Source organism: Xenopus laevis, chromosome 4L (assembly GCF_017654675.1).
Source record: "Xenopus laevis strain J_2021 chromosome 4L, Xenopus_laevis_v10.1, whole genome shotgun sequence".
Taxonomy (NCBI): domain Eukaryota; kingdom Metazoa; phylum Chordata; class Amphibia; order Anura; family Pipidae; genus Xenopus; species Xenopus laevis.
In genome coordinates this window covers 98,320,105-98,333,515 of record NC_054377.1, presented here as the reverse complement: position 1 = coordinate 98,333,515, position 13,411 = coordinate 98,320,105, and the positions used below count along the sequence as shown (strand labels likewise).

The 13,411-nt window shown below is 39.3% G+C and overlaps 1 protein-coding gene across 1 annotated transcript in view; it reads left to right on the top strand.

The window, feature by feature from the left end:
- The window catches only part of dpyd.L (dihydropyrimidine dehydrogenase L homeolog), a 404,384-nt gene that overhangs the window by 326,993 nt on the left and 63,980 nt on the right, over positions 1 to 13,411 (top strand). The window lies entirely within an intron of this gene.

Genomic DNA, 13,411 nt, shown 5'->3' with positions numbered 1-13,411 from the left:
CATTGGTGTACACGGCATCTTTTTTCTATTACACAAAGCTTTAATTTATATTGCTGTATATTGTAGTCCAAGATATTTTATTTTGCTTGCAAGAGTATTCATTTTGTGATTGACAAAAGAGATAATACTAGCTTAGAAAACAGGAGACAATGTATAATAGCTGTGGCTCACACATACTTGTTCTCGGGATGGTAATTAATGTGCTATGTATTTATTATGCAAAACTTAATTACTGTGCTGAGATCTAGCATACTGCAACAAAAAGGTCCGGGTGACACAACATTAGTTTAAATGTTGTTAATTGCAATATGTAAGCCAGTTGGTATATGCATGCTCTTTCCAAAACCTTTCACACATACTGATTTTATGTAATAAATACAGTTAAATTACCACTTGTTAGACTTTAATGCCATTATTGGAAACTAGCAATATGTATTTACTAATATAAGTTTCTAATCTTGTAAAAATGGACTTAAACTTTTAGAGAATTTGTTTCAGTACTTAAACTTTAAATATTTAACAGTTTCACCTGAAGGTTGATTTTTCCATGTTAAGCTAAAAAAGCCATTTGAGAAACCAGATTGTCTTTGAGGACAGTGCATGCGCATAAGTAAAGGGGAAGTTTGTAATGCACACAATCCTCCTTAGGACAATTATGCATCTGGACGGAATGCCGCCTGTCTGGAGCCGAAAAAAAATGCTCCGGTATGCTAGACACTAGCCTGGCGGGATGCATTTTGTTGAAAAAAAAAAGAAGTGGCGGCATTCCATCCCGCCGCATCCCGCCACAATTCAAGCACTGCCCACTTGTGTCGGTAACCAATAGATAGTTTAAGTGGCCTATGAAAGAATCTTACTAAACTGGAATGTAGATATCAGTAAATATTGCCCTTTTAGATCTCTTACCTTGACACATCATTTCATGATGGTCTATGTGCTGCCTCAGAGATCATCAATGCAGCTGTAACTGTAACAAGAGTTAGTGTGGCAGTAAAAGTCAATTAATTGGCTCATGTGACCAGATATGTATTTGTGCCCTTGGTTTGTTTGTGCACTGTGAATGGTTTGTTCCAAGGGAGCAGCCATTAGAACTTGAAATGCCAAGTACTATTTAGGATTACCCAAAGGTTAAATGTGAGCTGTTTTGTGCAATATATTTGTATTTGGGGTATAACTTTCCTTAACAGAATGGTTTAAACCCCTCTAGAACATTAAAGTTAATTAAAGGTAGTAAGATCTACATTTTTATTAAGACTGTCTAGCATCAAGGTGTTTAATTAAATTTTAAAATCCAAAAGGTTACCTATTTAATTGTATAAATTATTGTGCATCACAAAAATTGCCTGAATGCACAGCCAGGTTTACCTTGTTTACAATGTGCTGTGATTTGCAACAACTATACAGATGACAGGTGCAGAGTACAGTGCAGGAGAAAGCATGAATTCTATGGATTACATATGGACCTGGTTCATGTGCTAGAGCACTAAGGGGTGTAAATACTATGCAAGCACTTGGTTAGAAGCATTTACATCCAGGGCATACCTGTGCTCTGCAACTTGTGCCTTATTAATAATCTGGTGTGAGGTATGGAGCACATAATTGGCATATGCAATGGGGACATTTTTATTGGTAAGGACAGGCTTCCTTTGTACCCTGACTTGTGGAAAAGCAGGCCATGCTGTATTACTGGGGGAGTGCAGATATATGCACTTGAAAAAAATGGCCTGCGTATGTGTCTTGCATCTGTTTTGTATTTGCATCCTGCCCTGTGCTTAATAAATTGGCCCTTTTGTGTTTTAGGTGCTGATGGAAGCAATTGTGCCATGCATGGCACTTACACCTTTAAATAATATAAAAGCCACTAAGATAGAATATACTGTATATCTGTGGTGTAACTACAAAGGAAGCAGGCTATGGTGGTGCCTGGATCTGTTTCCTCTGTATGGTGGACCGCAGGTCAGATGTGACACATTCAAAGTTTCAGCCAGGGTGGGTTAGATTCCTGTAAAAAAAATTTGCAAGTTACGCCTCTACTAAAGTTAAAAAAAACATTTGGTCATGTGCAGTAAAAACATAATTGTTATACAATCCCTTATACCAGTTTGGTCGCAACAGTTTGTTTGATCTTTCGAGGGTATTTGAGAATTGATATGCTTTTTAAAGATTATGACTCAGATATGTTCTCTCTGTAGGAGATGAAAGACTGAGGGCAATGCTATGTAAAAGGAAATATGTTGGAGAAAATGCAATAAAAGAACAAAAAAACTAGCAAATAGATGCATTGGGATTTAACTACAGATCAATAACCTGTTATTGCTTTATTAGTATAGTAGGAATTAGCAGTGACAACAGAAATGCCTGATATTTTAGTGGAAATAAAACATAGAAGATAAGAATTTAATTCAGAAATGTACTATTTAAACAACAGTTTTCATTTTCTTTATAATTGTAAATTTAAAGATGGTTAAAAAAAGGTTTCTTTCTCCATATAGGGCAAGGAAAATATTTTGCTGATTGGGTGAACACATTATTGGGTAGGGCTGTCTTCATACAAATTGGTGTTAATGACAAAGTTAATGGTAGATGGAGAACCTAAAAGCATGAGTTCATGGATTTAGAATCTAAGCTAAGGTCTTCCAAAACCATTGTTTATAAAATATTGAAGGAAAATTAGGGGGACTTATGGAGCTTAATGTCTCAAGCCTTGGTGTAGAAACTAAAGTTTTTGGAAATAAAGTTTTGGGTTCCTAGTGGGCTCAGCTTTTGTGGTTCAAAAATTCTAGGGACACAATGAATACCACCTAAATGGAAGGTGATCCAGTATGAGAAAAGATGACAAAGAGGCTGAAGGAGTATTTAATATTGAAAGTAAAGGGATTGAGTGAATTTGAGAATTAAAAGGAAGCAAGTATACATATGGACCTGGGATTACATTCATAACTATGGAGACATATGGGTGGGTGAGATTTGTTGTTAGTTGCATGTGCATAGAATTAAGATATAATTTGTATTACTGAGACTTGATGGGATGAAACACATGACTGGCCTGGGAATTTAGACATCTACAGCCTTCTAAGAGGGACAGAGAATATAAAAGACTGGTGGTCTATGTAAGACCAGTATTAAAGTTGTGAAAAAATTATCAAAAATAGGACTATGATAAGTAGGCCTTATGGCTACTGATTTCATTTGTATTTGCTAGGAAAATTATTATTGGAATATTCTACATGAGACTCATATACTATTACAAAAGGAAAAAGCGTTGACTTTTAATTATGGCCAATAGCCATATTGTAAATTACACATTTTGCCTAGATGCTCTTTGCACCTTATAAAAACTAATAAAAGATGTAAAGTAACCAATACTTGGCTGGATAAGCAGTTAGCAGAATAATAATCATTGTCTTTATGTTCAAAGACAACTGTGACAAAACCTACATTTAGACATGCAAACTTGATAAGGACCTGCAAATGAGATAACGAGTCCTTATTAAGGATGTAAGAAAATTAACTTGGACAGTCTTAAATGGCAAATGATAAAAAAATATGTCTTTAACATATCAAAAATGGACATATTTTTGTATCTTCCCCTTAGAAGCAAAGAAAATTGAAGCAAAAAAAAAACATTGAGGTTTAATAGGTTAGCACTAGCATATAAGGGTATTATATATAGTTTTTTATCCGACGGTTTTTATATCTTATAAACATATGTATGCTTCATTAAAAAAAATGTACAATACATGTACAAAAAAGGTACATTCTCCTTTAATGAATATTTAATATATTTGGATAATCTTAAATATGCTGAAATGCAAATCTATCTTGATATGTCATTATCACAGTTTTATTATTAGGTCACAAGTCGTTAGTGAAACATGCACAGGTGTCAAATATGGAAAATTAAGTAGATCTCATTTAAACAATACCAAATTCCTTATTGACAAACAGGTCATATTAATTCCAGAAGTTCATGGATTGTGAACCATGAAGATTTGATGCTTTGATATATTAATGCTTGGGAGGCTGTGGCTGTCTAAATTTAGGCATTAACTTACTGGTACAGATCTTCTTACCTTATTCATGACTATATATTTTGTGTGTAACACACATGAATACTTATATACACACTGGTGTGGCATTTATTATACAGAAATCCTTTCTCCTTAAAGTGATAGGATAAAGAAATGCCTAGTGCTAGTGTTTTAAGGGGTGCAAAATAGCACCCCTTAATATCCTTGCAAGTCCCCACTACATTTTTTGTCTGCTGGCACCCCAATGCTGCATGTCTGAATGATGCCCATCCATAAGGGATGCCCACAAACCTGCCTAGTCTATCCAGGGCTGGATTTATATAGCAGGCACCCCTATGCCTGCTGTCATTCATCACCCCTTCCCCTTCCTTTTATTCAATCAAATTTTCATCATCTGGAGCAGAGCAATGGGGATTGATGTACAGAAAATTTTCAAAACGATTGTATCTTCTGCGCATCCCCAGTGTTTCTGAACCAATGTGGGTGTGATTGGGCAGCATGCTGCCCCCTAAAATCCTGCCGACCTAGGCCCGGGCCTTGGCGATCTCTCCACAAATCCGGGTCTGAGTCCATTCCTCATGAATACAGTGATGCTAAAAATAAGCAATGCTGTATTCATGGGAAAAGTGGGCACTTTTATAATAGTTCAATAGTTCTAGTAGCACTTAGACGCTTAACCTAAGATATCTGTGCACCCATAGCATGTCTAGAACTACTTTGATGCATTGACTACCACCTTTAGCTATGTCACTTCTGCTACCAGCCGCCATCTTGGTGACCAGAGGCAGCACATGCAGGGACACTGCCCCAATGAGAGGAGTTGAGAAACTCAGGTGGCAATGCCCCACTGGTTAACAGGTGGCAAAAAGCCACTCCGGGTAACTTTGAGTCATATTTCCAGTTACCGAACCAGAAAATATGGCTCTTATACTGCAGAGAGCACAATTGTATTCTTTGCACTAGCATGATGGATCACTGTGGACCCCCCAGGAATGGTGATCGTGTGGGGGCATGGGGTTGTCAAGGATTAGGTAGGGGGCGCTGTGGAGACTGATAGTGAAAGGGGCGAGTCCTTGAGGCAGGAGCTGTATGTGCCTAGGGAACACGTAAAGGGAAGGCAGGAACAGGTTGAGAGGGCGAAGATCAGACTGGATCAGGTGCAGAGCAGAACAGGACGGAGAGGGCGAAGATCAGGACTGGACTAGGCAGGATGAAGAGGGTGACGACTCAGGACAGGAACAGACTGGATGGGACAGGACGGTGCAGCGTAGATCAGATCAAACTGGGGATACAGTGCAGAAGGAGACTAGAGCAGAAATAGCAAGAGGAACAGATAGCAGAAAAGGACTGGAGAGCAGGATAGCAAGAGAGGACTGGAGAGCAGGATAGCAAGAGAGGACTGGAGCGGATAGCACCAGAGAGTGAGAGAGAGAGACAAGGGAAGTTATAAGACAGGGTTCAAGGCAGGACAGGAAGCAGGAACAGGCAAGGCAAGGTCGGTACAAGGTGAAGTTAGGGAAAGGTGCAAGATAGAATAAGTTTAGGCAAGATCAGGTTTGGAGTGAGGAACAGAGCAAGATACAGAATAGCAAGGAAAGCTGGGCAGGGCAAAGTCAATACAAGGTTAAAGCGAGGAGAGATCAAGGTTTAAAGCTGGACCGGAGCAGAACTGGAAGGGGAAGGTAAAGCAGAACAAGACAAGGTTCAGAGCCAGGCAGGACAAGACAGGGAAGAACACAGAGAAGGCAAGGAAAGGAGGCTAGAACTGAAACCCTTAGCTAGGGACAATGCCACACTGCTAGTCTCGGAAACAATGCTCTGGCAAGGTGTGTTTGGAGGGCTGACCTTAAATAGGGCAGAGTCAGTCCTGATTGGCCAATTTCAACTAATCAGGTAAATCAATTATAAATAGGCTGTAGCTCACCTTTAGTACATGTAGGTGGATTCTCCTGCAAGGTGTCCTGTGTCCACACCCAAATTGATACAGTCAGTATTATAATAGAAAGCAGGACGAATCCAAGGCAGTAGCTATGACTGCAAAGTGCTTTTATTGGGGAAAAATGCTCCACAACATGTTTCGGGCGTTGGCCCTTTATCAAACAGGCTGCAGTTGGGCTGGGGCTGGAGAGGCCAATCAGGCTGCAGCTGGGCTGGGGCTGGAGAGGCCAGGTAACATATAGCGAGCAACCCTACAGGCTGCTCACCTGGCCAAATGGTTAAGGTATCGAGCCAGAAACCCAAAGGTCCCTAGCTTGAATCCCAGCAATACCTGACAGGGGGGTGTTAGCGCAAAAGCCACCTCTGAGCACATGGACACTGGCCTACCAGGAAAAACTAGGTGGGCCCAACCACCCCTGTCACATTTGTGGATGGGATCAGTCTGTTGTCTACTGGTAAATTCATATAGTAAGAGGAGAGCACTCCAAAGTAGCAAAACTCTGTAATTGTGTTTATTTAAAGACTACTACACGACATGTTTCGGGTCTTACATACCCTTTTTCAAGTGTATCCAAAAGGGTATGTAAGACCCGAAACATGTCATGTAGTAGTCTTTAAATAAACACAATAACAGCGTTGTGCTACTTTGTAGTGCTCTCCTCTTACTATATGAATTGATTGATTGAAGCTGGGATAGCGGTAACCGAGAAGAGGATTTGATGCATTCACAGTGAATAAAGGCAGTATGGAGAACATCTCTGCTTAATTCAAGATGTTGTCTACTGGTAATAAGTACAACGGCAGAGTAGTGCAGGGGGTGGAACATTGGTTTAGTTGAGTCCCCAAGTACACTAGTTCAAATCTGTGTGTATAGTTAAAATCCATGCTGAATGAATGTCACATAGCCAAATATGGTGGTGCGGTTCTTTTGTTCTAGATGCTCTATTGGACATAATTATGTTGTGGCAAGTGTGATTTAAATGGCTGGGGAGGATGGAGGATCTGCACTAGTGATTAAACTAAAATTTTGCCAGGAGGTTTTACTTCCAGTTTAACAGGAGATACCACCTAATGGATATAACTCATATGGTACTGAATTGATGAATTTAGAGAAAAGAAATTCAAATTTTAGGAAAAACTAAAGACCTTTAACCTCTTATCTGCTATGATTTACAATCTGGTTAAAAAGGAAAAAAAGTCTACCTCTGTCTTCTGATGTGGATTGTTGGCTTTTAAACCTTAAGTGACTGCAGAATTGCACAATTCATTTACACACAGTGCCAGATATTTTCTCTCTCATTATTTTTTTAGGAGGACCGCATGTTTCTAAAGCTGTGGGAGTTTTCTGTGTTATTGTAGAATAACTTTAGAGCTTGAAATACTGAAAAAATGAAATTGCTATTTTCATGAAAAATGTTTTACTTTATGCACAAAAATCCGAATGAATTTGAAAGCCCCATGGCTCTTCATCATGCCAATACCAGATATGAATAGTTTTATGGAGATACTGTCTTGTAGAGATAAAAAGCTCCCAGCAGTACATTACCAAATTTTCATAGCACCACAGAAAAAACCTGCATATTTTAGAATTCAAAACCAAAAAATCCTGAACCAGTAGGTTTAACCATATATTTTTGGAGAGGACACATTCTGCCAAATCCAAAATGGGTAAATACATATTTTACTCCTAATTACCAAACTTCAAAGTATTTCTGAACTGGTTTTGATCTGAAAATTGACCTCAGAACTTTTGCTTTTCAACTTTGTCTCCCACATATCCTAAGGTATCAAGAAACATCATCCTAAATATGAATGCATGGGGTCCACCAAAATGTTTGATGCCCATTGCATAGGATTACCACAGTATCTATCATTTAGAGACCCTAAAATAAAATGAGTGCAACACATTTACTGCATTTTATGTGGGGTAAATAACAAAAAAATGTATTTCAATTTTAAATAGGTAATCATGGTTTTTCTACTACTGAGTCTCGATTTTCTAAAGTTAGAAGCAAACCAAGAGGCAAAATGGCAGAAATCCATAAAAAATGGAGAAGTCCATAAAACAAAGACTGTCCATTCCCAGGATAGTCTTATACAAGCCCTGCAGAAGAAAAAAGCCAACTCGGAAGACCGATCTAGGCAGAACATCATAAGGAATACCTGAGGAGATCTTGCAGCCCGAGCTCTGTTAAAATGCATATTCTGTAATAGTCTGTTCACTCTCCGCCACTAGAGTGAATTTCCGCCACTAGAGTGAATTTCCGCCACTCTCCATTCATCCATTCCATTTTTATAGGCGTATTTATCAAAGGGTGAACTTTCACTTTCACCCATTGATAAATACGCCTTTCAAAATCCCATAGAAATGAATTTAGAGTTGCGGAATATCACTCTAGTGGCGGAACTTCACTCTTTGATAAATTTACCCCTATATAGTGTCTTACTCCTAGAGGCCTACCAACTTGCACTACACACATCTGCAACAAAACTTTTACAACTATTTTCTCAAACGCTAGCTAATTTAAGAAAAAAACACTACAGAATATGATCGAGTGCATTTTTTTTATTAGAAAAAGTCGGACACCAGCGAGAATCACATTGTTCCATTAATTTTCAATGAGTCTAAAAAACTTGAACGTTTTAATGAAACGGGAAAATAAATATATAATTTAAGCTGTTAGAGACAATTCTCATTGACTCTTACTGAACCTTGCCAAGTTCTTTCCGGCAACTTTTCATGGTTTTATTATTTAATAAATCCAGACTATTTAAGGTTCCAAAGAATATTGTCATTCATGTTTTTTCGTCACATTTTTTTCCCTCTAATCATAAAAAAAAAAATAGTTTATTGATAAATCGGCCCCTAGAGACTAGAACCCAGGTGTGCTAAGTGCAACAGCAGCTCTGTACTCGGCTTTAGTAATTTCCTGGCTTGGGTGAGCATTAACCCCTTCTTCACCAGGTGGTTCTCTCCAGCTACCTAGACCAGAAGTCTGAATTTCTACAAAAGTTTTTGGTTGCACTGCCTCAACACACCATAAATTCACGATGACTTAGGGCATAGTGTTCAAACTTACTGAGAGACCCCATATTTATAAAAAGGAGTCAATACATACATGTCTATATGTATGTTACATAGTTACATAGTTACATAGTTAAATTGGGTTGAAAAAAGACAAAGTCCATCAAGTTCAACCCCTCCAAATGAAAACCCAGCATCCATACATACACCCCTCTCTACTTTTAATTAAATTCTATTTACCCATACCTATACTAACTATAGAGCTTAGTATCACAATAGCCTTTGATATTATGTCTGTCCAAAAAATCATCCAAGCCATTCTTAAAGGCATTAACTGAATCAGCCATCACAACATCACCCGGCAGTGCATTCCACAACCTCACTGTCCTGACTGTGAAGAACCCCCTACGTTGCTTCAAATGAAAGTTCTTTTCTTCTAGCCTAAAGGGGTGGCCTCTGGTACGGTGATCCACTTTATGGGTAAAAAGGTCCCCTGCCATTTGTCTATAATGTCCTCTAATGTACTTGTAAAGTGTAATCATGTCCCCACGCAAGCGCCTTTTTTCCAGAGAAAACAACCCCAACCTTGACAGTCTACCCTCATAATTTAAGTCTTCCGTCCCTCTAACCAATTTAGTTGCATGTCTCTGCACTCTCTCCAGCTCATTTATATCCCTCTTAAGGACTGGAGTCCAAAACTGCACTGCATACTCCAGATGAGGCCTTACCAGGGACCTATAAAGAGGCATAATTATGTTTTCATCCCTTGAGTTAATGCCCTTTTTTATGCAAGACAGAACTTAATTTGCTTTAGTAGCCACAGAATGACACTGCCCAGAATTAGACAACGTGTTATCTACAAAGACCCCTAGATCCTTCTCATTTAACGAAACTCCCAACACACTGCCATTTAGTGTATAACTTGCATTTATATTATTTTTCCCAAAGTGCATAACCTTGCATTTATCAACATTGAACCTCATTTTCCAGTTTTCTGCCCAGTTTTCCAGTTTAGACAAATCACTCTGCAAAGTGGCAGCATCCTGCATGGAACCTATAATTCTGCACAATTTAGTATCATCTGCAAAAATAGAAACCGTACTTTCAATGCCCACCTCCAGGTCATTAATAAACAAGTTGAAAAGCAAGGGACCTAGTACAGAGCCCTGCGGTACTCCACTAACAACACTGGTCCAATTAGAAAATGTTCCATTTACCACCACTCTTTGTAGTCTATCTTTTAGCCAGTTCTCTATCCAGGTACAAATACTATGTTCCAGGCCAACATTCCTTAATTTAACCAGTAACCTTTTGTGTGGCACTGTATCAAATGCTTTAGCAAAATCTAAGTAAACCACATCCACTGCCATCCCAGAATCAAGGTCTCTACTTACATTCTCATAAAAAGAAATTAAGTTAGTCTGGCAAGATCTATTACGCATAAAACCATGCTGGCACAAACTCATAGTATTATGATTTGCTATGAAGTCCAGTATCTTATCCTTTATTAACACTTCGAAAAGCTTTCCTACCACTGACGTCAGACTAACTGGCCTATAGTTTTGAGGCTGAGAACGGGATCCTTTTTTGAATAAAGCACTGCGTATCTTGACAGCGCTATATAAATAAATGATGATGATGATGAATAGAGGCACCACATTAGCAATTCGCCAGTCTCTCGGCACTATGCCAGATCTCAATGAATCCTGAAAAATTAAGTAAAGAGGTTTGGCAATCACAGAGCTAAGCTCGCTAATTACCCTGGGATGAATACCATCTGGCCCTGGACCTTTGTTAATCTTAACATGTTCTAGTCTCTTTTGAATTTCTTCATGTGTGAACCATGCATCATTAGTTGTATTACTAGAATTGGGACTGTTAAGAAGGAAACCTTCACTTACTGGTTCCTCATTTGTGTAGACAGATGAAAAATATGAGTTCAGAATCTGCGCTTTTATTTTGTTTTCATCAACCAGCTGACCCCCCTCTGATAGTAAGGGTCCCACCCCTTCCTGCTTCATTTTTTTTAACATATTTAAAAAATAATTTTGGATTTTTTTTACTGCTTGCTGCAATATCCTTTTCTATAGCAATTTTAGCTTGCCTTATAGCTTCTTTGCATGATTTATTGTCCACCTTGTACCTTATAAATGATTCGGCTGTACCAGCTAACTTGAAAGCCTTAAAAGCACGTCTTTTCTTACCCACCTCAACACCAACGCTTCTATTGAACCAAAAAGGTTTTGCTTTGCAACGACGTTCCTTGCTTACAAGTGGAATATACTGACAAGTATATTTATTAAGCAGCATTTTAAAGACTTCCCATTTTTGTTCTGTGTTTAACCCTGAGAAAAGCATTTCCCACTTAATATGTTGCAGAGATGCCCTTATACTGTCAAAGTTTGCACGTCTGAAATTTAGTGTTTTAGTTACTCCCTTATAGAATTGCTTCTGCAACAGAATCTCAAAGGAGACCATGTTATGATCACTATTCCCTAAATGCTCCCCCACACAAATGTTAGAGATGAGTTCAGTATTGTTAGTTATTACAAGGTCCAAAAGAGAGTTATTCCTAGTAGGTTCTTGGAACGAGCTTGAATAAAAAGTTGTCATTCAGCATATTTACAAACCTACTAGCTTTTTCTGTCTTAGCAACCCCATTACCCCAGTCAATGTCTGGATAATTGAAGTCACCCATAGCAACAACTTGACCCAGCTGTGAAGCCGCTTGTATCTGCAAGAGTAGCTGGGCTTCATACTCGACACTTATACAAGGTGGTTTATAGCATACACCAATGATAATTCTTTTTGTTACCTTTTGCCCAGTCAAAATCTCTACCCAGAGTGATTCTACACCCTCACCAGTGCCAGCTATTGTTATTTCTTTAGCGCATGGCTTTAATTCAGGCTTTACAAACAAACACACTCCTCCACCCTTTTTAAACCCTCTGTCCCTCCTAAAAAGGGTGTAACCATTTAAATTCACAATCCAGTCACATGTTTCATCCCACCAGGTCTCAGTGATACCAATTATATCATAATTTTTAGAGCATGCAATTAATTCCAGGTCTCCCATTTTACCTGACAAACTCCGTGCATTTGCCAGCATACAGCGGAGGTTACTACTTTTACTTTTGAAATTTGCATTACTTAGTGAAGAATTATACGTTAAGTTAGTATTATTCTGTTTTCCTTGTAACAGAGGGACCTCCTTAGCTGGTAAACTGTATGCCCCCCTTACTCCTCCCTCATGACCCCTTACTAACCCCACTGCCCCGTCTACCCTAGCTTCCCCATAATTCTTTATCTCACCCACCCCCCACTTGCCTAGTTTAAACACTCCTCCAACCTCTTAGCCATTCTTTCCCCTAGCACCGCGGACCCCCTTCCATTGAGGTGCAAACCGTCACGACTGTATAGGTTGTACCCCAATGAAAAATCAGCCCAGTGCTCTAGGAACCCAAACCCTTCCTTCCTGCACCAAGACTTGAGCCACGCATTTAGCTCCCTAAACTCCCGCTGTTTTCCTAAACTTGCACGTGGCACAGGCAAAATTTCAGAAAAGATGACATTGGAAGACCTTTCCTTGATCTTAGAGCCTAGATCCCTGAAATCATTCTTTAAGGTCTTCCATCTACCATTTATTTTGTCATTAGTACCGATATGCACTAAGACAGCTGGGTCATGCCCAGCCCCACCCAATAATTTGTCTATCCGATCAACCACATGCCGAACCCTGGCACCAGGTAGACAGCAAACTGTTCGGTTATAGCGATCCGGACGACAAATTACCCTATCCACTTTCCTAATAATTGAGTCCCCTACAACCACAATCTGCTTAGGCCTGACTCTACTCTCCTCCCCACCACTACTAGAGAAACTGGTCTCCCGGCTGTTAGAGAGATCAGCCCCATCTAGAGTTGCCAATCCAGAGTTCATACTCCCATCATCTTCACACAATCTGGCAAATTTGTTGCGATGTATAATTTCTGGATCAGCCTCCATTTTCCTTTTGCCCACCTTAGATTTTCTAACTGTCACCCAGCTAGCTGTCTCAATATCCTGCTGCTGTTCTGTTCCCCCCAAACTATCTGACCCCGCTAGGTCCTGCTCAGTGAGCAAAAGACTCCTTTCAAGATTGTCAATCGACCGCAATGTTGCAATTTGTTGCTCTAGTGCTCTAACGTGAGCCTCCAAAGTGGCAATTTGCTCACAACCACCACAGAGGTAAGCATTTTGGATCTCTTGTTCCAAATCTGCATACATATGGCAGACTGTGCACTGAGTCAGACCTTCAATCTTGCTAGCACTCATTATCCCAGTTACAGATCAAAACAGAAAAAAATGAAAATAAATAAATAAATAAATGAGGGTTTAGAACAAACTTTTGACCTAGTTTGAACCTCCTTTAGTTTTC